General features: G+C 52.7%; 3 long non-coding RNA genes and 1 pseudogene across 3 annotated transcripts; 3 read left to right on the forward strand and 1 right to left on the reverse strand.

Annotated features, from left to right (window-relative positions):
- Positions 1–25,998, forward strand: part of LOC135305589 (zinc finger protein 850-like) — a 652,086-nt pseudogene that overhangs the window by 410,319 nt on the left and 215,769 nt on the right.
- On the reverse strand, positions 4,097–5,387 carry LOC135306108 (uncharacterized). The gene is made up of 2 exons (XR_010366961.1): positions 4,952–5,387; positions 4,097–4,819 (listed from the first exon to the last, which is right to left on the reverse strand). It is a non-coding gene; the product is annotated as an uncharacterized LOC135306108 (long non-coding RNA).
- LOC135306109 (uncharacterized) lies at positions 5,514–7,048 on the forward strand. Its single transcript, XR_010366962.1, has 3 exons — positions 5,514–5,660; positions 5,773–5,950; positions 6,268–7,048. It is a non-coding gene; the product is annotated as an uncharacterized LOC135306109 (long non-coding RNA).
- LOC135306106 (uncharacterized) lies at positions 8,731–9,658 on the forward strand. The gene is made up of 3 exons (XR_010366958.1): positions 8,731–8,918; positions 9,031–9,208; positions 9,526–9,658. It is a non-coding gene; the product is annotated as an uncharacterized LOC135306106 (long non-coding RNA).

Consider the following 25,998-nt stretch of genomic DNA (forward strand, 5'->3'; position numbering starts at 1 on the left):
CACTAAGTCCAACCTGCACCCTAACACTTCCTTGTCTACCCAGAACATCGTCCAGTTAACCACCGCTCCCTCATGTGCTTTCAACCAAACTTCTCCTCCAGACCCCTCATCAGCCTTTTTGGCCTTCTCTGGACACACTCCAGCCCCTCCATGTCCTTCCTAAACTGGGGACCCAGAACTGGACACAGCACTCAAGGTGTGGCCTCACCAGTGCTGAGCACTGGAGAAGAATCACTGCCCTGCTCCCGCTGGCCACACCATTCCTGATCCTGGCTAGGAGCCATTGGCCTTCTTGGCCACCTGGGCACACTGCTGCCTCATGTCCAGCCTGCTGTCCATCAGTCCCTGCAGGTCCCTTTCTGTCTGGCTGCTCTCCAGGCACTCTGTCCCCAGCCTGTAGCACTGCAGGGGTTGTTGTGGCCAAAGTGCAGGACCCGGCACTGGGACTTGTTCAACCTCACCTTGCTGGATTTGGGCCCTGGATCCAGCCTGTCCAGGGCCCTCTGCAGAGCCCTCCTGCCCTCCAGCAGATCCACACTCACACCCAGCTTGGTGTCATCTGCAAATTTGCTGATGCTGGACTCAATCCCCTCACGCAGATCATCAGTGCAGATACTGAAATCCACACTGGCTGGCTCTGATCCCTCGGCCATCCTGTGGGTGCCCTGTGATGGCACTCAAGGTGATCTGTTCCATAACCTTGCCAGGCACCCAGGTCAGGCTGACAGGCCTGGAGTTCCCCAGATCCTCCTTCCAGCCCTTCTTGGGGATGGGCTCACATTGGCACCTCCACTCCTCTGGGACCTCCCTGCTGATCCAGGACTGATGGTAAATGATGGAGAGCAGCTTGGGGAGATCATCCACCAGCTCCATCAGCCCTCTAGGATGGATCCCATCTGATCCCAGAGACACCTGTGAGCACCTGAGTGGCTCAGCAGGTCTCCCGCTGCTTCCTCCTGGATTCCAGGGGGCTGTTCTGCTCCCTGTGCCCATCTACCAGCTCAGGAGAACACTTGTCCTGAGGATGGCCTGTCTTATTGTTGAAAACTGAGGCAAAGAAGGGGTGAAGTACCTCAGCCCATTCTTCATCTTTGGTAATCATATCCCTCACAGTAAGAAATGCAGGTTGTCCTTACCCCTCCTTTTGACATTAATGTACCTATAAAAACATAATAATTAACCTTCACACAATTATCCAAGTTAAGTCCTAACTGAGCTTTTACCCCTCTAATTTTCTTTCTGCATGACCTAACAACATCCTTAAGCATTTCTTGATTTACCTGCCTCTATGTCCAAAGGTGCTGCACCCTCTTATAATCCCTAGAAATATCCTTTTTAATCCCTTTTTAATCCCCCTTTTCCTTGAAAAGCTCCATGCCCAGCCAGGCCAGTCATTTCCACCTCTGGGTCATCTTTCTGCACAAAGGGGGCAGCCTACTCTTGCCCCTTCAAGATTTCTTTTTTGAAGTGTTTCCATCCTTCCTGGAACTAGTTGTTTTTAAGGGCTGTTTTTTTAAAAAAATCAATACCTGATTTGGTACTCCCCAAATCTGCATCCTCAACAGGCCCAAGTCTGCCCTCAAAAGTCCAGTGTAGAAGATTTATTGATGCCCCTCCTTCTTTTACAGAATATTTAAAAAGTCAATAATTTCATTGTGACTGTGCCCTAAAGAGCCTCTGACCAGCACTTCTCACACCAGCCCTTCTCTGTTTGTGACCAGCAGGAGACAGAGCTTTCCTTGGGAGTGGGAATTGCAGGAAACCTCCCCAAAGTGCAGCTTGGAAGGTTCAGGCTGGAGCTGAGGAGAAAGCAAAGTCCCTGCCAGGGTGGAATTGTGGTGCTCGAGGTGTGGCAGCGTGAGGCTGGGCCATGGCCGGCTCTGTGTGCCAGGAGCCGGCAGCGCTGGGTGCAGGGAGCCCAGGGAGGGCACAGAAACGCTGGCTGAGAAATGCTGGGGCACAGCGAGAAGGGCGAGTGCAGCCGGCCAGGGCACAGGAGCAGCACGCACAGGGGGCACAGCCTGCAGGACAGATGGCCAAGGGCTGGGCAGGGCTGGCAGGGCCACAGGCACCCAGGCCTTTGTGCCCTGGGCTCGGGCAGCGTCTCTGGAGGCCCCACAGCAGGAACTTTCCTGGCAGGGGCTGCACTTTGGCTCTCCCTCGGCCTCCCTGGCCAGGCTGGCAGGGGCTGCAGGTTGATGGCATTTGTCCTTGCTGCCCCTCACATCCCCCTGCCCCACAGAGAGCCCTGAGCCACCCGTGAGGGACAGGCCCTGCTGGCCCAGGCTGGGCTCAGGGCTTGGCCTTTCTGCTTCCCCCAGCCAGCCCAGGCCTTGCTCAGCATTGCAGTTCCCTGCCTAGAGCCTTGGGCTCCCTGCACTCCTGGCCTCAAGGATCTGCTCTCACCAGTCCCTGGGGAGCCTTTGGCACTCCCTGCCCTCACTGGGGCCCAGCCATGCTCCAAGGCACTTGGAGTTTTGCTGCAGACTCCTTGAGCAGCTTCTTCATCCTTCTCTCAGTGCCTGAGGCTCCTGGACCCAGCCCCAAATCAACCGTGGGGCTGATTAAAATACAGAAAGCCCTGGGGAGCTCTTTCTCTTCCTTCAATTGTCTTCAAGTCTCCAGGGCTTGTGAAGCTGCTTGGAGTCAGTCTGGAGTTCTGTTAAGGAGGGAGATTTCAAAGTGCACCGATGGCATGATGTTTGGTTTTAATCACATGTGTGGGTTTTTATTTTTCAGTTCAGAAAAGAGGTGAAAGAACGATTCCCCAGGTGATCTTGATGCTGAATGTCTCCCTAGAAGATCTGGGCATGGAGAGGAACAAGCCCCTTGCAGGCTGACCCATTTTGGACAACCTGCTCCTCACCCCAGCCTCACCATGTCTGACATGGCCCACCTGGGACTGACATCCCAAAACATAAAAAAGTATGCATTTTTAAAATAAATAAGATTGATTAATTTATAAAATTATAATTATAGTTTTTAAATTTATATTAGTATTACTGTATATTTCTATTACCTTTGATATTTATGTGAAAAATTGAATACATTTTTAGCAATCAAAAAATTATTTGTCATTGGTTTTAAATAAAACAATTCCTTTCATTAAATCATTGACCACTACTGGCCATTTATTTCTCCTTCTTAATGCTAATTAGTGCTATTTTTACATCTTTTGACATATTTTTTTATTATTTTCACGCACAGGGTAAAAGGGGCCACTCTGGGGTCCCTGGAGACATTTCTGGGGCACATTTGGGGCAGTTTAGGGTCTGGGCAGTGTGATAAACAAGTCCACTGAATTTAAGGATCAAATAATTATCTTTATTATTTTTGCAAGCAAGAATAAGCAAGGACAGCGCTGGGCGGCCCGGAGTCTCTGCTCCACTTTGGCTCACAAAATTCCTATCCCCTGAGTCCACCTTTTATTGCCGTCTTCTCCGGGTTTAGGGATGACGTGATCTGTCTTCTGCGCTTGCTCATTCAGTTGCTATGGGGTCTTTTTCTGCCTTCTGGTGGTCGTGGGATGAAGGCTTAGTCCCCCTTAGTCTTCCTCTTTGTGAACGCTGAGTGAACTTATGCCTTATAAGGCATATCTATACAGAACACTATACACTTTTCTGCAAGCTAAGCAATTCTTACTAGTACTATACACTTTCTGCAAGCTAAGCAATTCTAGCGAGTTTAAGGATTGTTATTACAGCTGCTTCTCATTACTTTCCTTTCACAAGGCATAACTTTACAATGGAATTCCCAAAGCACTATAGTAAACCAGCAACCATATGTATCTGCACAAGAAGTTTTTTTGGCTATTTAACAATTCTTTTATATTGTATAGTTATTTAGCTATTGATTTAATTAATGAATAAATGTATTACTACTTATTACAAATCCCCCATTTCTTTTTTTACCAGTTTTGTTCATTACATCTTTCTAGGTCTTTCCTAGCAAGCATTAAATGAGCTGCCGCATCAGTTAAGCTATGTGCACTAATTATAGGTGCTAACTTCCTTAGTATCTTCATCATATTCCAATTCATAATGAATAGAACTTCTGACAAAATAAAACCAAGCAGTCAATATCAACAGAACAAAAATGGGATGGCATATACTGTTTAGGACCCCTGTGGCATTAGGAGACAAATCGAAAATGGTATCCCACTGGATGTCACTCTGGAAATGCCAGTGGCTCAGTTGAGAGCTCTGGGAATGACTGACACTGCACTGAGAGGGGCCACAGTCCTGCAAGGGGCTTTCACCAGGAGCAAACAGCAGCCTGGAGGGTGGGCAATGCTGGATCTGTACCACTGCGTGCTCATCCTTCACCTGAATGTGGAGCTGCCCCCAAAGTTGCCATGCATCACTTTTTCTTTTTCTCCTGTTGGGTATATTTTGGAGCAGCTGTTCTATGTGGCTTTTGATGGTGATCCTGTGGCAAGCAGCCATTTGCCTGCTGTGCTATCCTCACAACTAATCCTAACTCCTCATTCCCTTTGGTTTTATTTGGGTTTTTTTAATCTAGTTGTTGGATTGCTTTTTGTGGGCTTGGTTGTTGGTTTCTTTGTTTGGATTTTTGTCTGTTTTGGTTTGAGTTTTTTGTTTGCTTTTTTAGAAATGACTGGGGAAGTTGGCATAGCCACACTGAAGAAAATGTAAACCAGGATCAGCTTTCCAGAAATTCCTTTTGGCTGGGTTTAGCTGCATCCCCCAGGCTCAGGATCACTAGTATATTTTCAGGTTGTGCTCTGCATCATCAGCCTGCCCAGACTCTGCTTGTTGTTTCACAAATGGAGAAGAAAATGGACATTGTGCCAGGCTTCCTTTCAAACAGAGAATCCAGGGTCAGCATGACAGAAAAGAAGAAAAAGCAAATAAATCACCAGTTAGAACAGAACCAGTGTCCCACCATCTTCCCCTCCACTGTTATTAGTTTTGTACATTTAGAGGCAAACCTGAGTCTAAAGCTTGCATCTCTCAGTTCCTGATGTTATTTGCTACCCTTCAGCCTTGACTCGCCCTGATGTGACTGACTGCTGGGCAAGTGGGGCTGGGGATGCTCAGCCTGGACAGAGGAGACACTGGGAGGCCTCACTGTGGCTGTGCAGGACTGGAAGGGTCCCACAGGAAAGAAGGGGACAGAGTGTTCAGCAGGGCCTGTGCTGACAGGACAAGGGGGGATGGCTTTCAACTGCAGCAGGTTGATTGAAGCTGCATCTAAGGAAGCTGCTCTTTTCCACTGGGGGTGGTGGGGCACTGGCCCAGGCTGTGCACAGAGGCTGTGCATGCCCCATCCTTGGCAACAGGGCTCTGAGCAGCATGCTCTGGGGGAAGACTGCTCAGCTGGGAACAAGATGTTGTTCTTCAGGCTCCCTTGCAAGCCCAACTGTTCAGAGACTCCATCATTCCATGGTCTCCACTGTCCACTTCAGATGGAGCCTGGGAACTGTGATGTCACAGCCCACGCTCCAGCTGGAACGTCCAGCGCCCAGCAAAGGGCACAACACAAACCTTGGCTGCTGTGTTGACACGCTCTGCACCTTGCTCCTGCCCTCGCCTTTCACTCTTCTTATCCCCCCGATACCCCGATCATTCCTGAGAGCTCCTGAGTGCCTGGATTTCATCATCCAGCCCTGCAGGATGCTCCCCTTTGTTCTGAGGAAGGTATGGTGCCATTCCATGGAGGTGGACAACCCCCACCTGCCCGGGTGGGCTGGAGCTCTGTGGAGATGGAGTGGGACAGGGACCTCACTCTGAGGTTTTGCTGCCTCTGCAGGCTGTCCCAGACAGAGAGGAGGAGATGGAGGTGGATACAAAGATTTATATGGAGGAGGAGATGGAAATAGACAGAGAAGACCCTGGAGAGGAAGAGATGGACGTGGATGTGGATGAGGAAGAAGAGATGCATGTGGATATGGAAGAGTCCATTGAGGACATGGATATTGATTAAAAAGGTGAGGAAGAGGCCATGATCTTGGCATGAAGAGCAATGCCAGCAGCAGGACAGGCAGAGTGGGTCTCCTGCTGCCAGGCTGGGGCTGGGCTGGGTGCTCCCTGCTCAGGGACATTGTACCCAGGGCACTGGATTCTGGTGGCCATCCACAGCCTGTCCCGTGCCTGCTTTGCTCCACACAAGCTCCATGCCAGAGCCAGCCAGGCTCAGTTCTGGTAGCAGAGTCCTGCTGCTGGGCCAGCATGTGCCAGCCTGGGGGCACATGCAAGAGCCCTCTGTGCCTGACTGGAGTGACCGTGGCATTTGCTTTTCTTCCAGGTGCGATGGACATCATGGAGAGAGATGCCACCTTTTTGTACATACGTTTTACACTTTGATGTTGTCTTTAGGATAGAGGTTTTATGCCTTTTTGTCTTCTGTAAATACGTTTCATATATTTTTTGTTAGATAGGTTTTTCGGTATATATGTTCTATCGATTGTTGTTGTTACAAATATTCTTGCAATGTAAATATGTTCTGTATTTTTGCTGCTATTCTTCTGTAATAAACAAATTTTATTTTTCACACCCCAGTTCTCCTTGCATTTGCTTCAGGCACAGGCAGCATTTTGCAAAGTTGAAGTTTCCACTTGCTCCAGGTTCCCAGGGCTGGAGGTCAGAGGTAGATGAAGGCATAAAAATCCACAATTAAGAGTGTCCAGGACACCCAGAGCCAAAAGAAGCCCAGGGCATCAGGAAAGAGGGAAGCACATGCTCCAAACAACAACAGAAATGTAGTGAGAGCTCTGGAGGGAACAAAAGAAAGAGGAAGCCTGAAGAAAGGAAAATACGTCTCCCCACAAGTTGTTTTGCTTTTTTCCATTGAGAGTCTCTTGTATCATGAGGTGGAAACCCAGAAAAATGAAGGTCACGAGAAGTATGGTTTATTGGGAACATTCCTGCATAGCAGACAATCCTTGTGCAAATCATTCCATGCAGCACTCACATGTTTAATTGCTTCTCTTCCTGGGGAAGCAGAGTTGCTTTATTTACTCCAAGCAAGATTTTCTCCCTCCTCCCTGGCAAAGAACAAGCTCCCATCCTGGCAAGCGCTTGCTGCTTTCCTTAACACTCATCACACCCATGCTAAGGAGAGTGGAGCAGGTTAATTTATCACTTGTTGCAAGTTCTAAGTCCTTCTTAGATAAGGACCATGTTCAGCTGAGTGACAGTGAAGCAAAATGGCAAGCCAGGAATCAATTTCCCTGCACACAATGTCCTCCAGTCACATGGATGGTTTCTCACTGGCACACAGGAGGAAGGAAGGAACACAAATGCATCATTGTACATCAAGTCATACATGTTGAGGGATGAACAGATCTCACGGGGATATGGAAACCTCCTCTGAAAAGCAGTTCAGAGAAATCCTGAGCTGTTTTATGCTGCTAGGCATGAAGATTCTCAGGATCTTCCACAAGTGCTCAGCAGGCAGTAGGATTGCGGCTGGATGTCACTCAGCAAATGCCAGTGGCTCAGCTGAGAGCTCTGGCAGTGACTGACACTGCACTGAGAGGGGCCATAGTCCTGCAAGGGGCTTTCATCAGGAGCAAACAGCAGCCTGGAGGGTGGGCAATGCTGGATCTGTACCACTGCGTGCTCATCTTTCACCTGAATGTGGAGCTGCCCCCAAAGTTGCCATGCATCACTTTTTCTCCTGTTGGGTATATTTTGGAGCAGCTGTTCTATGTGGCTTTTGATGGTGATCCTGTGGGAAGCAGCCATTTGCCTGCTGTGCTATCCTCACAACTAATACTAACTCCTCATTTCCTTTAGTTTTATTTGGCGTTTTTTATCTATTTGTTTGATTGGTTTGCTGCATGGGTTTGTTTGTTTGTTTGTTTGGGTTTTTGTCTGATTTGGTTTGAGGATTTTGTTTGCTTTTTTAGAAATGACTGATGAAGTTGGTAAAGTTAAACTCAAGATAATGTAAACCAGGATCAGCTTTCCAGAAATTCCTTTGGCTGGGTATAGCTGCATGCCCCAGGCTCAGGATCACTAGTATATTTTCAGGTTGTGCTCTGCATCATCAGCCTGCCCAGACTCTGCTTGGTGTTTCACAAATGGAGAAGACAATGGACATTGTGCCAAGCTTCCTTTCAAACAGAAAAACCTAGGGCAGCATGACAGAAAAGGTGAAAAAAAAAAATCACCAGTTAAAACAGAACTAGTGTCCCACCATCTTCCCCTCCACTGTTATTAATTTTGTACATTTAGAGGCAAACCAGTGTCTAAAGTTTGCATCTCTCAGTTCCTGATGCTATTTGCTACCCTGAAGCCTTGACTGGCCCTGATGTGACTGACTGCTGGGCAAGTGGGGCTGGGGATGCTCAGCCTGGAGAGAGGAGACACTGGGAGGCCTCCCTGTGGCTGTGCAGGACTGGAAGGGTCCCGCAGGAAAGAAGGGGACAGAGTGTTCAGCAGGGCCTGTGCTGACAGGACAAGGGGGGATGGCTTTCAACTGCAGCAGGTTGATTGAAGCTGCATCTAAGGAAGCTGCTCTTTTCCACTGGGGGTGGTGGGGCACTGGCCCAGGCTGTGCACAGAGGCTGTGCATGCCCCATCCTTGGCAACAGGGCTCTGAGCAGCATGCTCTGGGGGAAGACTGCTCAGCTGGGAACAAGATGTTGTTCTTCAGGCTCCCTTGCAAGCCCAACCGTTCAGGGACTCCATCATTCCATGGTCTCCACTGTCCACTTCAGATGGAGCCTGGGAACTGTGATGTCACAGCCCATGCTCCAGCTGGAACGTCCAGCGCCCAGCAAAGGGCACAACACAAACCTTGGCCGCTGTGTTGACACGCTCTGCACCTTGCTCCTGCCCTCGCCTTTCACTCTTCTTATCCCCCCGATACCCTGATCATTCTTGACAGCTCCTGAGTGCCTGGATTTCAACATCCAGCCCTGCAGGATGCTCCTCTTTGTTCTGGGGAAGGTATGGTGCCATTCCATGGAGGTGGACACCCCACACCTGCCCGGGTGGGCTGGAGCTTTGTGGGGATGGAATGGGACACGGACCCCACTCTGAGGTTCTGCTACCTCTGCAGGCTGTCCCAGACAGAGAGGAGGAGATGGAGGTGGATACAGAGATTGATAGAGAGGAGGACATGGAGACGGAGGGAGAAGACCCTGGAGAGGAGGAGATGGAGGTGGAGGTGAAGGTGGAAGAGGAGATGGATGTGGATATGGAAGAGTCCATTGTGGACATGGATATTGATTAAGAAGGTGAGGAAGAGGCCATGATCTTGGCATGAAGAGCAATGCCAGCAGCAGGACAGGCTGAGTGGGTCTCCTGCTGCCAGGCTGGGGCTGGGCTGGGTGCTCCCTGCTCAGGGACATTGTACCCAGGGCACTGGATTCTGGTGGCCATCCACAGCCTGACCTGTGCCTGCTTTGCTCCACACAAGCTCCATGCCAGAGCCAGCCAGGCTCAGTTCTGCTAGCAGAGTCCTGCTGCTGGGCCACCATGTGCCAGCCTGGGGGCACATGCAAGAGCCCTCTGTGCCTGACTGGACTGACCGTGGCATTTGCTTTTCTTCCAGGTGCGATGGACATCACAGAGACATCACCCGTTTGTATATATGTTCTACAGTTTGTTGTTGTTCTTTAGAATGTAGATTGTAGGGCTATTTTTGACATCTGTAAATACATTTCCCATGGTTTTGCTAGGTAGGTTTTTATGTATATATGTTCTATCGATTTTTGTTGTTACAAATATTCTTACAATGTAAATGTATTCAGCATTTTTGCTGCTGTTTTTCTGTAATAAACAAATTTTACTTTTCACACCCCAGTTCTCCTTGCATTTGCTTCAGGCACAGGCAGCATTTTGCAAAGTGGTTGTTTCCACTTGCTCCAGGTCACCAGGACTGGGGGTCCCTGGCACAGCCACGCCAGGAGTGGGGGTCCCTGTGCACAGAGGGGTTCCCCTGACAGAGGTGAGCCTCTCTTTGCAGTTTCTCTGGACACACTTGGGAGCTGTAGGGGCAAAGCCCAGCGTGCCCTGGCTCATGGATCCCATGCTGGAGCAGGGCTGAGCCTGTGTGTTCCTGCAGAGCCTCAGCCATGGCTCTTCCCTGGGCAGCCCCAGGGCTAAGGAGGGAGCACTGGGCTGTGGGCAAGCCCTGCTCCTGGGCACCCTGAGGGGCTGGAGCCAGCCTGGAGGGAGCCTCAGCCCTACATGGACCAACATTTCCTTTGGAAACCCCCTCTCTCCCCAGACTCTGCTGAGCACAAGAAGAATTGATCCTCCTAGTTCAAGGTGTGACCTTCATTGGCACAAATGTGTCCCTTGCACTTTCTAGCACAGCAAATGTCAGTGCTTGTAATCCCTGTTCTGCACACTCTGCTCAGGCAGCAAAACATCTGAACCTGAGGGAACATCTGGAATTAGCACCAACCTGCAGAGAGCTCCAGGGGGAGAACCTACCCACAAGCACCCAGTGAAATACTTGACACTGACAGTCTGGGGCAGAGCTGAAACAAAAGTATTTTAATGCCAAGAGAGAGGATTTTTATTGCTGAATTCATTCTGCAAGAACAAGAATGGAAGCTTTTGGTCTCCTCACCTGCCACCGATGTGTATTGCCAAGGTTTGCCTCTGGGTTATGACTGATTTTGATGAATCTGTTCAGAACTCTGATGTCGTTCCTAGCTAAGGTGCAGAGATGATATTTCAGAGCCAGATGAGCTCAGCACATCTTGTGCAATGCAGAATTTCCAGAACCAGACATTCAGGCCATTGAAACTGATACTTTTTCATCTCCGTGCAAAGATCAGTATTAGGACGTCCCTGATGTACCACACATTTCTCAGAGCTGTCCCTTTCATCCAGCTCTCCCCAGTCACTTCACATACTTCACACTAAGCCGTTTCTGATAGAGCTCAGTAGCACATGGGATTTAATCCTGGTTTTTCTTCATCTTCTCCAGAGCTGTCTCCAGACACGGTGTGTGGGCACTGTCTGGCAGCAGCAGCATTAACCTGTCACCTCCCTGACACTGAGGTTCATGTCACAACTTTTCATCAAAAGCAGCAAATCAATGATTCCCACTGGGTCCCACAAAGCTCCGTGGGGAGTTTGTGTGGCTGCAGTTCCAGCACCAGCCCTGGTGCTCAGAATTTCAGGAGGAGATACAGAAGGAATCAGCCATTCATAGAGAACAACATGAGTTTGCAGGGCCCAGATCCCCACAACAGAGTCCCCAGACTCTGCATTTACACTTTGGCTTCTGTGCCTTACTTTTCCTCTCACTAAAGTCCTGACAGTTTATCTCATGCTCAGGTTCCCAAGATAATTCAAAGCAGCTTTAGGAGCAGGGATAGATGGGAACTGTCCCAAGGCTCAACAAAATTTCTCTCCTCAGGCCTGACAATTCCAGCTAAGGAGAGAGGAAAAGCCTGCATGAAAGAGGTGTGAAATCAAAGCAGTAATCAAATTGAGGTATAATGAGAGCAGCTGAAGAGGTTTTCAGTGTTCAGAACAAGATTAGCAGCTCCAGGCACAGGAGGGATGTGACATTTTCCCCGCTGTAACAACTCTGTGATGCAAATTGCATCTCAAATCCTCCTCCCCAGCTCTGGGACCTGTTCAGCCACAAATGTGGTGCTGAATTTTTAAAGCAAAGTGGAAGCTGGTCAGAGAGGTGGTTTGCAAATAAAAATCACAGAGGGCAGTTTGGAAGCACCAGCTGGAGCAGAGAGTGGCAGAGCCTAGCCCTGGGGGGCAGCACAGCCACACAACACATGCCTGAAACTCTAAGAAATTAAAGAACTTGCCACTGGTTTTCCCTCAGGAGCTACAGAAGGTGCTTTATGGAATCCCTGCCTCCTTCACACTGCATCAGCATGCAGGAGAGCGCATGGATAAAGATTACAGCACCTGCTGCTGCTGCTTCCATCTCCTGACTCAAATCTCCCCAAAATCTGTCACTATTGGGCCTTTCCAAAGTCTCAGATTCACTTGGTCCTTGCAGGATTTTGGTTCTGAGGAGCATGAAGGGAGATAAAGGCACATGCAGACACCAGAGATGCAGTTGGTGCCTGAGGTGCATTTCACTGCCCAGGTTAGTGCCTCTAAAACCATCAAAAGCAGCCCCTTTGACAGCACCAAGCCAAGAGCAGAACTCCAGGGCCTGCACTCTTGCTTCGGCAAGAACCCCTTGTGTGAGGACACGAGGCTTGACTCTATTTTCATCAGAAGGCTGATTTATTATGTTATATATTATACTAAAATACTACATTACAACTACACTAAAAGAACAGAGAGAAGAAGATCACAAGGCTACCAAGACAAGAACAGAATAGGAATGAATAACAAAAATCCTGTGACTGCTCACAGCCTTGGCACAGGTGGCTGTGATTGGTCACTGATTGAAAACAATCCACGTGGACCAACGGAAGATGCACCTGTGGCCTTCCACAGCAGCAGATAGTTATTGTTTACATTTCTTTCCTGAGGCTCTCAGCTCCTCAGGACAGGAAAAATCCCAGCAGAGGCTTTTTCCCTAAAATATGGCTACAATTTCACACCATGGATCACAGGGAGTGTGGGCCACCAGGGCTGTGCCCAGCGTGGGTCCTGCAGTGGGGGATGGAGCTGGAGCAGCACACAAAGCTCTTCCCGCACTCGGGGCACTCACAGGGCTTCCCTCACCGGTGCCTCCGTTGGTGTCTGGTCAAGTTGAGCTGCTGGAGAAGCTCTTCCCACACTGGGGACACTCGTAGGGCCTCTCCCCAGTGTGGATGCGCCGGTGGGTGACGAGGGTGGAGTTGTGCCTGAATCCCTTCCCGCTGTCGGGGCAGCAGAAGGGCCTCTCCTCTGTGTGAATCTGATAGTGCCAGAAAAGATGGGAGCGGATCCAAAACCCCTTCCCACACTCGGAACACTCGTAGGGCCTATCCCCAGAGGGGATATTTTGGTGGTAGACCAGGTTGGTGCGAAGTCTGAAGCTCTTCCTGCATTCCCCACACTCGTAGGGCTGTTCCCCACTGTGGATCACCTGGTGCCTGATCAGGCTGGAGCTGCACCTGAAGCTCTTCCCACACTCCAAGCACTTGTGGGGCTTCTCCCCATCATGGAGCTGCTCATGGACCACCAGCTCCGAGCTCTGGCTCCATCTCTGGCCGCCTTCCCGGCCCAGGGTGGGTCTTTCCCCCTCAGATCCCCGTGATCTGCATTTGCAGCCCCTCCTCGTGTGGTTCTCCGGGGCTTTTCCTCCCCGTTGGGTTCCTGCGCCGTGGAGCCGCTCAAAACGGCCTCTGCCACGAGGTTCTGCTGTGCTGAGCTGGGAGATGGAGCAGGAGAGAGGGGGAAAGGGGCACTGACTTCCTCCTCACCTGCCTCACTGTCCCAAGGGCATTTTCCTCTTTCTCACAGCCTCCCAGGGGTTGGCAATGAGAAATCATGGTTTGAGGAAAATAAGGGATGAGCACGTTGAATTTGAAGGTCCGTCTGCCCGAGCCCACCTCGAGAAGTCACCGGCCATCTGGGCTCCAGAAAAACCTCCCAAACACCAAGGTTCAGCCCTAAAAATCCTACCAAGAGCTCCCTGTCCCTTGTCCCTCCCCTCTGCTCTTCGGAGTTCCCCCTGTCCCAGCTGCTGGGTTCACGCTTGCATTGGGGGTCCCCCTTCTCCTCGGTGCCCGCCCTCCCCAGCCTGCTGGCAGTCCCAGCAATCCCAAAAGCTGCTCCCTCTTTGCTCTGCCCATTCAGGGGTGCTGGGGCTTTTTGGGCTCCCTTTTGGGCTCCCTTCTCCCCTCATTCTCTGCTCTGGGCTGCAGGGGCTCCAAGGAGTCCCCCCTGCCCCTCTCCAGCCTCTGCAGGCTCCCGCCAATGGCGGCGCTCCCCCCTCTCTGGGCTCCCCACTTTGGGCTCCTGGGGGACACAGGGCTCTGCTCCTCCAGGCTGCCTCTGCCGCCACCGCCACCGCCACCCCCCGATGTCCCCACAAGGGGCCTTTTCTGCTCAGCCTTGCACTTCTTCATTCTCCAAACATCCCCCAAAAAAAATCCCAGTCCAGGGACCCCCCGGGATATCTGGGCCGAGCTCCCCCTCCCCGCTCACCTGCGCCATGGGGGCGATGATCCCACAGGAGGGGGCTGCGAATGCACGGAGGGCTCGACCGCGTGCTTCCTGCTGCTCAGCCTTGATCTGCCTCTGTCCCTCCGCTTCCTCTTCCTGCCCCTTCTCCTATTCCATCCCCCCGCCTCCTCCTAATCCTTCTCCCTCCCCACACCTCCTTCTCCTTCTGTGGCTGCTCTCTCTCTGCCTTCCCCCTCCTCTTCCATCTCCCCTCCCACCCTCCTCCCCCTCCCGAATCCCGCCTCCTCCTCCTCCTTCATCCCTCCCCTTCCCTCCCTCCTCCTCCTCCCGCAGCAGCAGTGGCACCCTCGCTGCCCTGTTCCCGGAGCCCTCGCAGCCCGCGGCAGGAGCGGGGCTGGAGCCGGCACAGCTCGGCACAGGCAGCGCTCGGCTCTCGGCTGCTCCCGGCCGCTGCGGATCATGGGGAAGCCGGCCCGGGCCAAAGGAGAGGCAAACTGCGACAACTGGGGGCCCCACATCCAAACTGGGCCCTGCTGGGGAGCCTGCCTGGGCTCTGCCAGCCCTTGGGGCTCCTCTCGGCACATCCGGGAGGGGGGAACGCACAGAGGGCTGCGGGATCCCAGCGCTGGCAGCACTGCCAGGGACTGGGCTCTGCTGGGATCATACTGGGAGTGACTGGGACTCTACTGGGTTTGTTCTGGGATCATACTGGGATCTTACTGGGAGTGACTGGGACTGTACTGGGTTTGTTCTGGGATCATACTGGGATCTTACTGGGAGTGACTGGGACTGTACTGGGTTTGTTCTGGGATCATACTGGAATCATACTTGGACTGTACTGGCTTTGTACTGATATCATTCTGGGATCATACTGGGAGGGAGCAGGAGCCTGCAGAGGCAATTGAGACCATGTTAGGGGCAAATGGGATCTACTGGGAGTGACTGGGATTATGCTGAGAGTGACTGGGAGCAGCTGGGAGCAACTGGGATCATGACAGGAGCAACTGGGAGTGGCTGGCTGCATGCTGGGAGTGACTGGAAACAACTGGGTTTATACTGGGATCAACTGGAATCACGCTGGAGGTGACTGGGATCATCCTGGCAGTGAGGGCCACTGCACTGAGGCTGACTGGGAGTGCTTGGCAGCATATGGGATCATACTGGGGAATTATGGGAGGGACTGGGAACATGCTGGAGGGACCTGGGATACACTGGGAGATACTGGGAGTGACTGGAACAAAAGGGAGGGTGAAAGAGAGCCACTGGAACCATGTGGAGCACAACTGGTTCATACTGGCAGGGACTGGGAGCACACTGGGCTCATCTCTGGATCATACTGGGAGGGACTGGACCGATACTGGGAGAATCTGAGAGCGACTGGGAACACTCCCTGCACATCATCCCCATACTGGGCCTGACTGGGAGCAACTGGGATTATACTGGGACCACACTGGGAGGGCTGGCATGTGACTGGGATCCAACTGGAGCTTACTGGGATCACATTGGGGTTGAAAGGGAGTGACTGGGATCACACTTTGGGCTACTGGGAGCACCTGAGAGAAACTGGGATCATGCTGCAAGCAAACTGGAGGAACTGGGCAGGACTGGATGCATGCTGGAGGCAGCTGGGATATTCTGGGCATGACTGGGGGATCGCACTGGGAGAACTGACACCGTCCTGGGGCCACTGGCAGCGCCTGGAAATGACTGCAGACGTGCTGGGACAAGGTGGGAAATGTTGGGGGATTTTGTGGATTTTGGGGGGTTTGGATTTTGGGGGTTTTATTGACACTTTGGGGGGGTGTTTTTTCTGGAGGTGTTTGGGGGTTTATTGAATATTTTGTTTTGTTTTGTTTTTTTGGTATTTTGGGAGGTTTTGCTGGGATTTTGTTGGGGGTTTTCATGATTCTCATGAATTCTGGGGGTTTTATTGGGATTTTTAGGAGATTTTGAGGTATTTATTGGAATTGTGGAGGCATCTATTGGGATTTATTTGGGGTTTGGGTTTTTTGGCAATTTGGGGTTTTTTGGGAGTTTTGGTGGGATTTAGGGGAGTATTGTGGGGTTTTTTTGGGTGTTGCTCTGATTTCTTTGGGTCTTAGGGGAGATTTTACAAGATTTTTTAGGGGACATTTTTGGGGTTTCATTGGGATTTTGGGGGTTATTGGGATTTCAAAAGATTTTGTGGGCTTTTATTGGGATTCTAGGGTGTTCTAATGGGATTTTGTGAGATTTATTTCAGATTTCATGAGTTTTATTGGGACTTTTGGGGCTTTTAAGGAGATTGTGATGCCTCTCAGCCCTTCCGCAAACCCTGGGACAACCCCAGAGGTCCCAGATGCCCAAATGCCACACAAATTCCACTAAAAATCCCAACTTCCTCAACAAATTACAATAAGATCCTCCAAAACCCCAGAGAATCCCACAAAATCCCAGTGAATCCCACCCAAACTCAAAAACCCTCCCCAAAATCTCACTAAATCCCCTCAAAAATCAACCCCCCAAAACCCAAAACTCCCCAAATCCACAAAACCGCCAAAATCCCATAACCCCCTGAAACACAATAATTCTCTCTGAAACCCCAATAATACCCCCTCAACTTCCATCAAAACCCTCCAAAACTCTAAAAAAGCCCTCCCAAAATCCCCAAAAACCCTCCTAAAATTCATCAAAATTGCCCCAAATCCCAAAAATGCCCCCCAAAATCCTCCCAGACTCACTGGGGCCGTCCTGGATCAGGGGCACCGGCCGGTGGAACAGGAGCCACCTCAGGGGCCCTCGGAGCTCTGTGGGGAGGGGGCACCATGGGAGACCCCCAAACACGGGAGGGGGGGGCTGGGAACCCCCAGGATCCCCAAATCTCCCCCGGGAAATCCAAATCCCCCTGAAAAGCCCCAAGGTTGGCCCAGGACCACCCTGGAACCCCAAAGTCCCCCCAGCACCCCCAGGAGCCCCCTCGAGACCCCTCTCGGGACCCCTCCCCACCCCCAGATCCCCCCACAGTGCCCCAGGACCCCTCCCCAGACCCTCCCTGACACCTCACGATCCCCCAGCCAAGAGCCCTCCCCAGACCCCGCCCCACACCCGCGGAACCCTCCCCAAAGCCCCCCCAGACCCCCCGGACCCTCCCACGCCCCCCCGATCCCCTCTCAGCCCCTCCCGGCCCTGTCCCGGCCGCCTCAGCAGCTCCCGGAGCGCTCCGGCCGCTCCCAGCGCCGCCCCCGCTCTCTGCAGCGCCCGGCACCGGCACCGCCGCTGCGCCTCGCCTCTGATTGGCTGCAGCGGCGCGGGGAGGCGGGCGCTGCTGAGGGGAGCCGCGCCCTCATTGGTTGGTTCGGGGCGGGGCGCGCCGCTATTGGCTGGGGAGCCCGTGCACGCGGCGGAGGCGGGAGATTCAGAGGCGAGCGCGGCTGAGGAGGGCGCTGAGGGGAAACTGGAGGGGTTTGGGGCGGTCTGAGGAGAAATTGGGGATTTTGGGGAGATCGACGGGAAATAGGGGGGTGTGCGGTGGGTTTGGGGGGAGTGAGGGGCTCTGAGGGGGCTTTGGGGGTAGCTTGAGAGGGTCTGGGTGTTCTCAGGTGGGTTTAGGGGGATCTGAGGGGAATTGGGAGGGCCTGAGGGGATTTTGGGGGATTGTGAGAGGAGCTGGGGGGCTCTGGTGGATTCTGAGGTGCATCTGGGGGGATTTAGCAGAGTGTGAGGGGATTTCCCAGGGTTTGGGGTGGGGGGGGGGATTGAGGGGTGTGAGGGGGATTTGGGGCAGTCTGATGGATTTGAGGGGGGTCTCAGGTGGGTCTGGGGTGTGGGGTCAATTTTGTGGGGAACTGGGGAGTCTGAGGGTCCCGGGAAGGTTTTGGGGGTCCAGGGTGATCCTGGGCCAACCTTGGGGGGGTTTGCGGCTCCCGGAGAGGTCCCGGGGGAGATTTGGGGGTCCCGGGGGGTCCCAGCCCCCCCTGAACGGGGGTCTGGGGGTTTCGGGGCAAGGGGGCACAACAGGGGTTCCACCCCCCCCCCTGACGTGTTTGGGGGTCTCCCATGGTGCCCCCTCCCCACAGAGCTCCGAGGGCCCCTGAGGTGGCTCCTGTTCCACCGGCTGGTGCCCCTGATCCAGGACGGCCCCAGTGAGTCTGGGGGGATTTTGGGGGGCAATTTTGGGATTTGGGGCAATTTTGATGCAATTTTTTGAGGGTTTTTGGGGATTATCTTGGGGCTTTTTTAAGGCTTTATTGGGTATTTGATGGAAGTTGAGGGGGAATTATAGAGGTTTTGGAGACAATTATTGGGTTTTGGGGGGTTATGGGGGTTTTGTGGATTTGGGGAGCTTTGGATTTTGAGAGATTTTATTTGGGTTGGGGGGGTTGATTTTTGAGGGGGTTTAGTGAAATTTTGGGGAGGGTTTTTGAGTTTTGGTGTGTTTCACTGGGATTTTGTTGGATTCTCTGGGGTTTTGGAGGATCTTATTGTAATTTCTTGAGGAATTTGGGATTTTTAGAGGAATTTGTGGGGGATTTGGGGGTCTGGGGAATTTGGGGTTGTCCCAGGGTTTGCAGAGGGGCTGAGAGGCATCAAAATCTCCTTAAAAGCCCCAAAAGTCCCAATAAAACTAATGAAATCCGAATTAAATCTCACAAAATCCCATGAGAACATCCTAGAATCCCAATAAAAGCCCACAAAATCTTTTGAAATCTCAAGAACCCCCAAAATCCAGATGAAATTCCGTAAATCCCCACAAAAATGTCCCCTAAATAATAAAAATCCCATTATATCCCCCCCCAACACCCAAAGAAATCATGGCAACATCCAAAAAAAACCACAAAACCCCAAAAATCCCAAGAAACTTCTGAAAAAAACCAAATCCCCAATGAATCCCACTAAAAGCCCCCACAATTCCAATAAAATGCCTCAAAATCTCCTAGAAATCCCAATAAAACCCCCAGAATTTCTGAGAATCCCAAAAAAACCGAGGAAAATCTCAGTAAAACCTTCCAAAATACAAAAAAAAAAAAAAATCAATAAACCCCCAAACACCCCCAGAACAACACACCCCCCCCCAAAGCACCAATAAAACCCCCAAAATCCAAATCCCCCAAAATCCACAAAACCCCCCAACATTTCCCACCTTGTCCCAGCACGTCTGCAGTCATTTCCAGGCGCTGCCAGTGGCCCCAGGACGGTGTCAGTTCTCCCAGTGTGATCCCCCAGTCATGCCCAGAATATCCCAGCTGCCTCCAGCATGCACCCAGTCCTGCCCAGTTCCTCCAGTTCACTTGCAGCATGATCCCAGTTTCTCTCAGGTGCTCCCAGTAGCCCAAAGTGTGATCCCAGTCGCTCCCTTTCGACCCCAATATGATCCCAGTAAGCTCCAGTTGGATCCCAGTCACATGCCAGCCCTCCCAGTGTGCTCCCAGTATAATCCCAGTTGCTCCCAGTCAGGCCCAGTATGGGGGATGATGTGCAGGGTGTGTTCCCAGTCGCTCTCAGATTCTCCCAGTATCAGTCCAGTCCCTCCCAGTATGATCCAGAGATGAGCCCAGTGTGCTCCCAGTCCGTGCCAGTATGAATCAGTTGTGCTCCACATGGTTCCAGTGGCTCTCTTTCACCCTCCCTTTGGTTCCAGTCACTCCCAGTATCTCCCAGTGTATCCCAGTTCCCTCCAGCATGTTCCCAGTCCCTCCCATAATTCCCCAGTATGATCCCATTTGCTGCCAAGCACTCCCAGTCAGCCTCAGTGCAGTGGCACTCACTGCCAGGATGATCCCAGTCACCTCCAGTGTGATCCCAGTTGATCCCAGTATAAACCCAGTTGTTTCCAGTCACTCCCAGCATGCAGCCAGCCACTCCCAGTTGCTCCTGTCATGATCCCAGTTGCTCCCAGCTGCTCCCAGTCACCCTCAGCATAATCCCAGTCACTCCCAGTAGATCCCATTTGCCCCTAACATGGTCTCAATTGCCTCTGCAGGCTCCTGCTCCCTCCCAGTATGATTCCAGAATGGTATCAGTACAAAGCCAGTACAGTCCAAGTGTGATGCCAGTATGATCCCAGAACAAACCCAGTGCAGTCCCAGTCACTCCCAGTATGATCCCAGTATGATGCCAGCAGAGCCCAGTCCCTGGCAGTGCTGCCAGCGCTGGGATCCCGCAGCCCTCTGTGCGTTCCCCCCTCCCGGCTGTGCCGAGAGGAGCCCCAAGGGCTGGCAGTGCCCAGGCAGGCTCCCCAGCAGGGCCCAGTTTGGATGTGGGGCCCCCAGTTGTCGCAGTTTGCCTCTCCTTTTGCCCGGGCCGGCTTCCCCCCTGATCCGCAGCGGCCGGGAGCAGCCGAGAGCCGAGCGCTGCCTGTGCCGAGCTGTGCCGGCTCCAGCCCCGCTCCTGCCGCGGGCTGCGAGGGCTCCGGGAACAGGGCAGCGAGGGTGCCACTGCTGCTGCGGGAGGAGGAGGAGGGAGGGAAGGAGAGGGATGAAGGAGGAGGAGGAGGCGGGATTAGAGAGGAGGAGGGTGGGAGGAGAGGTGGAAGAGGAGGGGGAAGGCGGAGAGAGAGCAGCCACAGAAGGAGAAGGAGGTGTGGTGAGGGAGGAGAAGGATTAGGAGGAGGCAGGGGGATGGAATAGGAGAAGGGGCAGGAAGAGGAAGCGGAGGGACAGAGGCAGATCAAGGCTGAGCAGCAGGAAGCACGCGGTGGAGCTCACCGTGCATTCGCAGCCCCCTCCTGTGGGATCATCGCCCCCATGGCGCAGGTGAGCGGGGAGGGGGAGCTCGGCCCAGATATCCCGGGGGCTCCCTGGGCTGGGATTTTTTTGGAAGGATGTTTGGAGAATGAAGAAGTGCAAGGCTGAGCGGAAAAGGCCCCTTGTGGGGACATTGGGGGGTGGCGGTGGCGGCTGGCGGCAGAGGCAGCCTGGAGGAGCAGAGCCCTGTGTCCCCCAGGAGCCCAAAGTGGGGAGCCCAGAGAGGGGGGAGCACCGCCATTGGCAGGAGCCTGCAGAGGCTGGAGAGGGGCAGGGGGGACTCCTTGGAGCCCCTGCAGCCCAGAGCAGAGAATGAGGGGAGAAGGGAGCCCAGAAGGGAGCCTGAAAAGCCCCGGCACCCCTGAATGGGCAGAGTGAAGAGGGGGCAGCTTTTGGGATTGCTGGGACTGCCAGCAGCCTGGGGAGGGCGGGCACCGAGGAGAAGGGGGACCCCCAATGCAAGCGTAACCCCAGCAGCTGGGACAGGGGGAACTCCGAAGAGCAGAGGGGAGGGACAAGGGACAGGGAGCTCTTGGTAGGATTTTTAGGGCTGAACCTTGGTGTTTGGGAGGTTTTTCTGGAGCCCAGATGGCCGGTGACTTCTCGAGGTGGGCTCGGGCAGACGGACCTTCAAATTCAACGTGCTCATCCCTTATTTTCCTCAAACCATGATTTCTCATTGCCAACCCCTGGGAGGCTGTGAGAAAGAGGAAAATGCCCTTGGGACGGTGAGGCAGGTGAGGAGGAAGTCAGTGCCCCTTTCCCCCTCTCTCCTGCTCCATCTCCCAGCTCAGCACAGCAGAACCTCGTGGCAGAGGGCGTTTTGAGCGGCTCCATGGCGCAGGAACCCAACGGGGAGGAAAAGCCCCGGAGATGCCGCACGAGGAGGGGCTGCAAACACAGATCACGGGGATCTGAGGAGGAAAAACCCACCCTGGGCCGGGAAGGCGGCCGGAGATGGAGCCAGAGCTCGGAGCTGGTGGTCCATGAGCAGCTCCATGATGGGGAGAAGCCCCACAAGTGCTTGGAGTGTGGGAAGAGCTTCAGGTGCAGCTCCAGCCTGATCAGGCACCAGGTGATCCACAGTGGGGAGAAGCCCCACAAGTGCTTGGAGTGCGGGAAGAGCTTCAGGTGCAGCTCCAGCCTGATCAGGCACCAGGTGATCCACAGTGGGGAAAGGCCCTACGAGTGTGGGGAGTGTGGGAAGAGCTTCAGACTTCGCACCAACCTGATCTACCACCAAAATATCCACTCTGGGGAGAGGCCCTACGAGTGTTCCGAATGTGGGAAGGGGTTTCGGATCCGCTCCCATCTTTTCTGGCACTATCGGATTCACACAGAGGAGAGGCCCTTCTGCTGCCCCGACTGCGGGAAGGGATTCAGGCACAACTCCAACCTCGTCACCCACCGGCGCATCCACACTGGGGAGAGGCCCTACGAGTGTCCCCAGTGTGGGAAGAGCTTCTCCAGCAGCTCTCCCTTGACCCAACACCAACGGAGGCACCGGTGAGGGAAGCCCTGTGAGTGCCCCGAGTGCGGGAAGAGCTTTGTGTGCTGCTCCAGCTCCATCCCCCACTGCAGGACCCACGCTGGGCACAGCCCTGGTGGCCCACACTCCCTGTGATCCATGGTGGGAACATGTAGCCATGATATTTTAAGGAAAAAGCTTCTGCTGGGATTTTTCCTGTCCTGAGGAGCTGAGAGCCTCAGGAAAGAAATGTAAACAATAACTATCTGCTGCTGTGGAAGGCCACAGGTGCATCTTCCATTGGTCCATGTGGATTGTTTTCAATCAGTGACCAATCACAGCCACCTGTGCCAAGGCTGTGAGCAGTCACAGGATTTTGTTATTGATTCCTATTCTATTCTTGTCTTTGTAGCCTTGTGATCTTCTTCTCTCTGTTCTTTTTAGTATAGTTGTAATGTAGTATTTTAGTATAATATATAACATAATAAATCAGCCTTCTGATGAAAATGGAGTCAAGCCTCGTGTCCTCACACAAAGGGCAGCCTAAACAACAGTTGGTGACCCCTGGACATGTGAAATTGATGGCACCCCCAGGAGTGACCACAGAGTCCAGCCTGGAGCTGAAGAAACGAGACCCTGAAGATGGGCAGAGTTCACAGCCAAGGCAAACAGGAGAACCTTTTGGACTTTCCTGGACATTGTGTCCAGAGACCGCAGAGCAGCAGAGCTGCACAGCTGGATCCACAAGGACACTGTCTAAAGGTACTGTTATTTTTTCCCTTCCTGAAGATCCTGCCATTCGCAGAAGGTGGGAGGAAAGTTGGGAAAATGTACCTTCGGAAGCTCAGGTTCCGTTTACTGCGTCAGAGAAGAAAGTTATTAAACTCTGGCACAGATGGGGACACGAGAACGGAGTTAATAGTGTGTGGGAGAGACTGTGTTATGAGTTTTTAAGATGGGCAAAATTTCATAGATTTTTTACAAATGTCGTATACGTCCTTGATTTAAATCTTTGGGAGTTCATGGACGCTGCTTTTGAGTGGACAAAGGACCAGGGTGTTACACTCCCAACAATGTATGGAGTGCACCTATGGCTCTTATTCTGTATTTTGGAAAAAAGGGAGGCTGCAGGGGATATCGTGGCTCGGTGGCGCGGTCGCGCTCTGTTTCCACCAGGTTCGGCACGAGAGGAGCCTCTCAAAGAAGACGAACCACGGGTTCGCAGCCCCCCCGCATTACCCACAGCTGAGCAAAAGTTTTTCTCCGCTCCCTTGGAGCATGAGCAGGCAGAGCTGCCTTTCCCCCCCGCTCTTTCTCTTAGGGGGGATGGGGAGCCGGCCCTGCCCGCTTTGCTGCGGAATTCTCCGCTTCCCCCACCCTGGGGGGATGCGGGTCCGCCTCAGCCGGCCCCGCGGGAGGCGCTGGACCCCGCGGCTCCGCCCGCGATCCTGGCGTTCGGGCCGGCTCCGCCGGCTCTGATGGCTGCGCCTGCGCTGCAGTGTCCGGACCTAGAAGGAGACTCGGCTGCTGCGCCCAGCCCGGCGGGGGATGTGCCCCCGCGGCCCGTGCCAGTCCCGCTGCTCCCTGCCAACCCAATTGCAGTGAAAGAGCATGCCAAGAATGGTGCTGAGCCCATGGGACCGTCTCAAGAGCCGACACCAGCGCCCGTGCTGCCCGCACCACCCACCCCAGTTGTCCCGCTGCCTTCCAGAGCTCCGACCTTCGCATCAGACCCTGTGAACAGTCTGTCCCTCCGTGGAGAGGGCACGGCCCGCCAGCTCACCGCAGGAGCAGTTCGGCTGGCTGTGATCAAAATCAGTGTGGTTTCTGGGCCATTTTGCGTGTGGTCGGGGGCTTCTCCCTAGGGGTTGGGGTGCCTGCCTTCCCCCGAGCGCCCCAGTGGCGTGGGGGAGTTGGCTCCTGTGGTATCTGCCTCTGGTTCCCAGCCCAGTGGGGATGGGGGTGGTGCCGAGGGGCAAAAAGCAGGAGCAGTGGCATTTGCCTTGCAGGAGCAAGAGACACAGAGCAAAGCAAGCATTGCTCGCTTGCTCTGGGGACAAGAAACCCTCAGATCTGGGATGAAAATTCCTGAGAAAGCTTCTCTTTCCGAGCTGCCGGTGTGCACCGGTGCTGCTGGGGGGAGGAAGCATTGGGTGATTTCTGCTCTCAAGACACTGGCAGCATGGTCCTGCCAGGTTCTGAGCACACAGAGCCCGCCTCACGGGCTGGTTCTGGGCCGTTTGGCTCATTTCCCTGGGCCGGGGCCTCCGCCCCGTCCAGTGCTGAGTTTGGGGACTTTGCTTTCCCCGCAGGGACCTGGGCCACCATTCTGTGAGCCAGGTCTGGGTTCTCTGGTCTGCCCACCAGGACCAGGGCCACTGAAAGGTCCTAGAGACCCTCTGCTGCTGCTGTTCTTCTTCTTTTGGGAAAAAAAAAAAAAAAAAAAAAAAAAAAAAGTGGAAAGAGCTAGCAGCTCAAAAGCATTGAAAAGCCAAAAATTAACCTCAGCCCAAGTGGTTCAATGAAGGGCTGTGGCCAGGGCATTCCAGAATTTTCTCTCAGAATTGTTTGATGACTGTCAATGGATTTTTGATGATTCTTGTTGATTGATTCTCTTTAGCAGTTCTTTGTTTCAGAATTCTGCAAGCCTGTTTCAGGACAAAAGGGGACTTCCAGAGATGTCAAAGAAGAACATCTTCAGTCCATGGACTCTGTCCTGAAATTCAGCTGTTTGGACTTGAAACAATGAACTTTCTTTGCATGAGTTTTTGCATTTTCTTATTTTTTAAGATTGTTTTAGTGATATGATAGAATGTGATGTTTGCTAAGTGAAGAATTTCCCTGAATGTTCTACAGGTGAAGAATTTCCCTGACCATTCCACATCAGCAGTTGATTGAGATTTTGATTGGCAACAGATGAACCTCAAGAGGTGTTTGTTCTCTCGTCTGCAAGGGCCCAGTAGAAGAGATTGCAAACATTTCTTTTTCTATTTAATTTAATAAATTTTAAAGGGTGAGATGTAGCCATGATATTTTAGGGAAAAAGCCTCTGCTGGGATTTTTCCTGTCCTGAGGAGCTGAGAGCCTCAGAAAAGAAATGTAAACAATAACTATCTGCTGCTGTGGAAGGCCACAGGTGCATCTTCCATTGGTCCACGTGGATTGTTTTCAATCAGTGACCAATCACAGCCACCTGTGCCAAGGCTGTGAGCAGTCACAGGATTTTTGTTATTGATTCCTATTCTATTCTTGTCTTTGTAGCCTTCTGATCTTCTTCTCTCTGTTCTTTTAGTGTAGTTGTAATGTAGTATTTTAGTATAATATATAACATAATAAATCAGCCTTCTGATGAAAATAGAGTCAAGCCTCGTGTCCTCACACAAGGGGTTCTTGCCGAAGCAAGAGTGCAGGCCCTGGTGTTCTGCTCTTGGCTTGGTGCTGTCAAAGGGGCTGCTTTTGATGGTTTTAGACGCACAAACCTGGGCAGTGAAATGCACCTCAGGCACCAACTGCATCTCTGGTGTCTGCAAGTGCCTTTATCTCCCTTCATGCTCCTCAGAACCAAAATCCTGCAAGGACCAAGTGAATCTGAGACTTTGGAAAGGCCCAATCGTGACAGATTTTGGTGAGATTTGAGTCAGGAGATGGAAGCAGCAGCAGCAGGTGTTGCAATCTTTATCCATGCGCTCTCCTGCATGCTGATGCATGGGTGAAGGAGGCAGGGATTCCATAAAGAACCTTCTTTAGCTCCTGAGGGAAAACCAGTTGGCAAGTTCTTTAA

This window comes from Passer domesticus, chromosome 8, assembly GCF_036417665.1.
Source record: "Passer domesticus isolate bPasDom1 chromosome 8, bPasDom1.hap1, whole genome shotgun sequence".
Lineage (NCBI taxonomy): Eukaryota > Metazoa > Chordata > Aves > Passeriformes > Passeridae > Passer > Passer domesticus.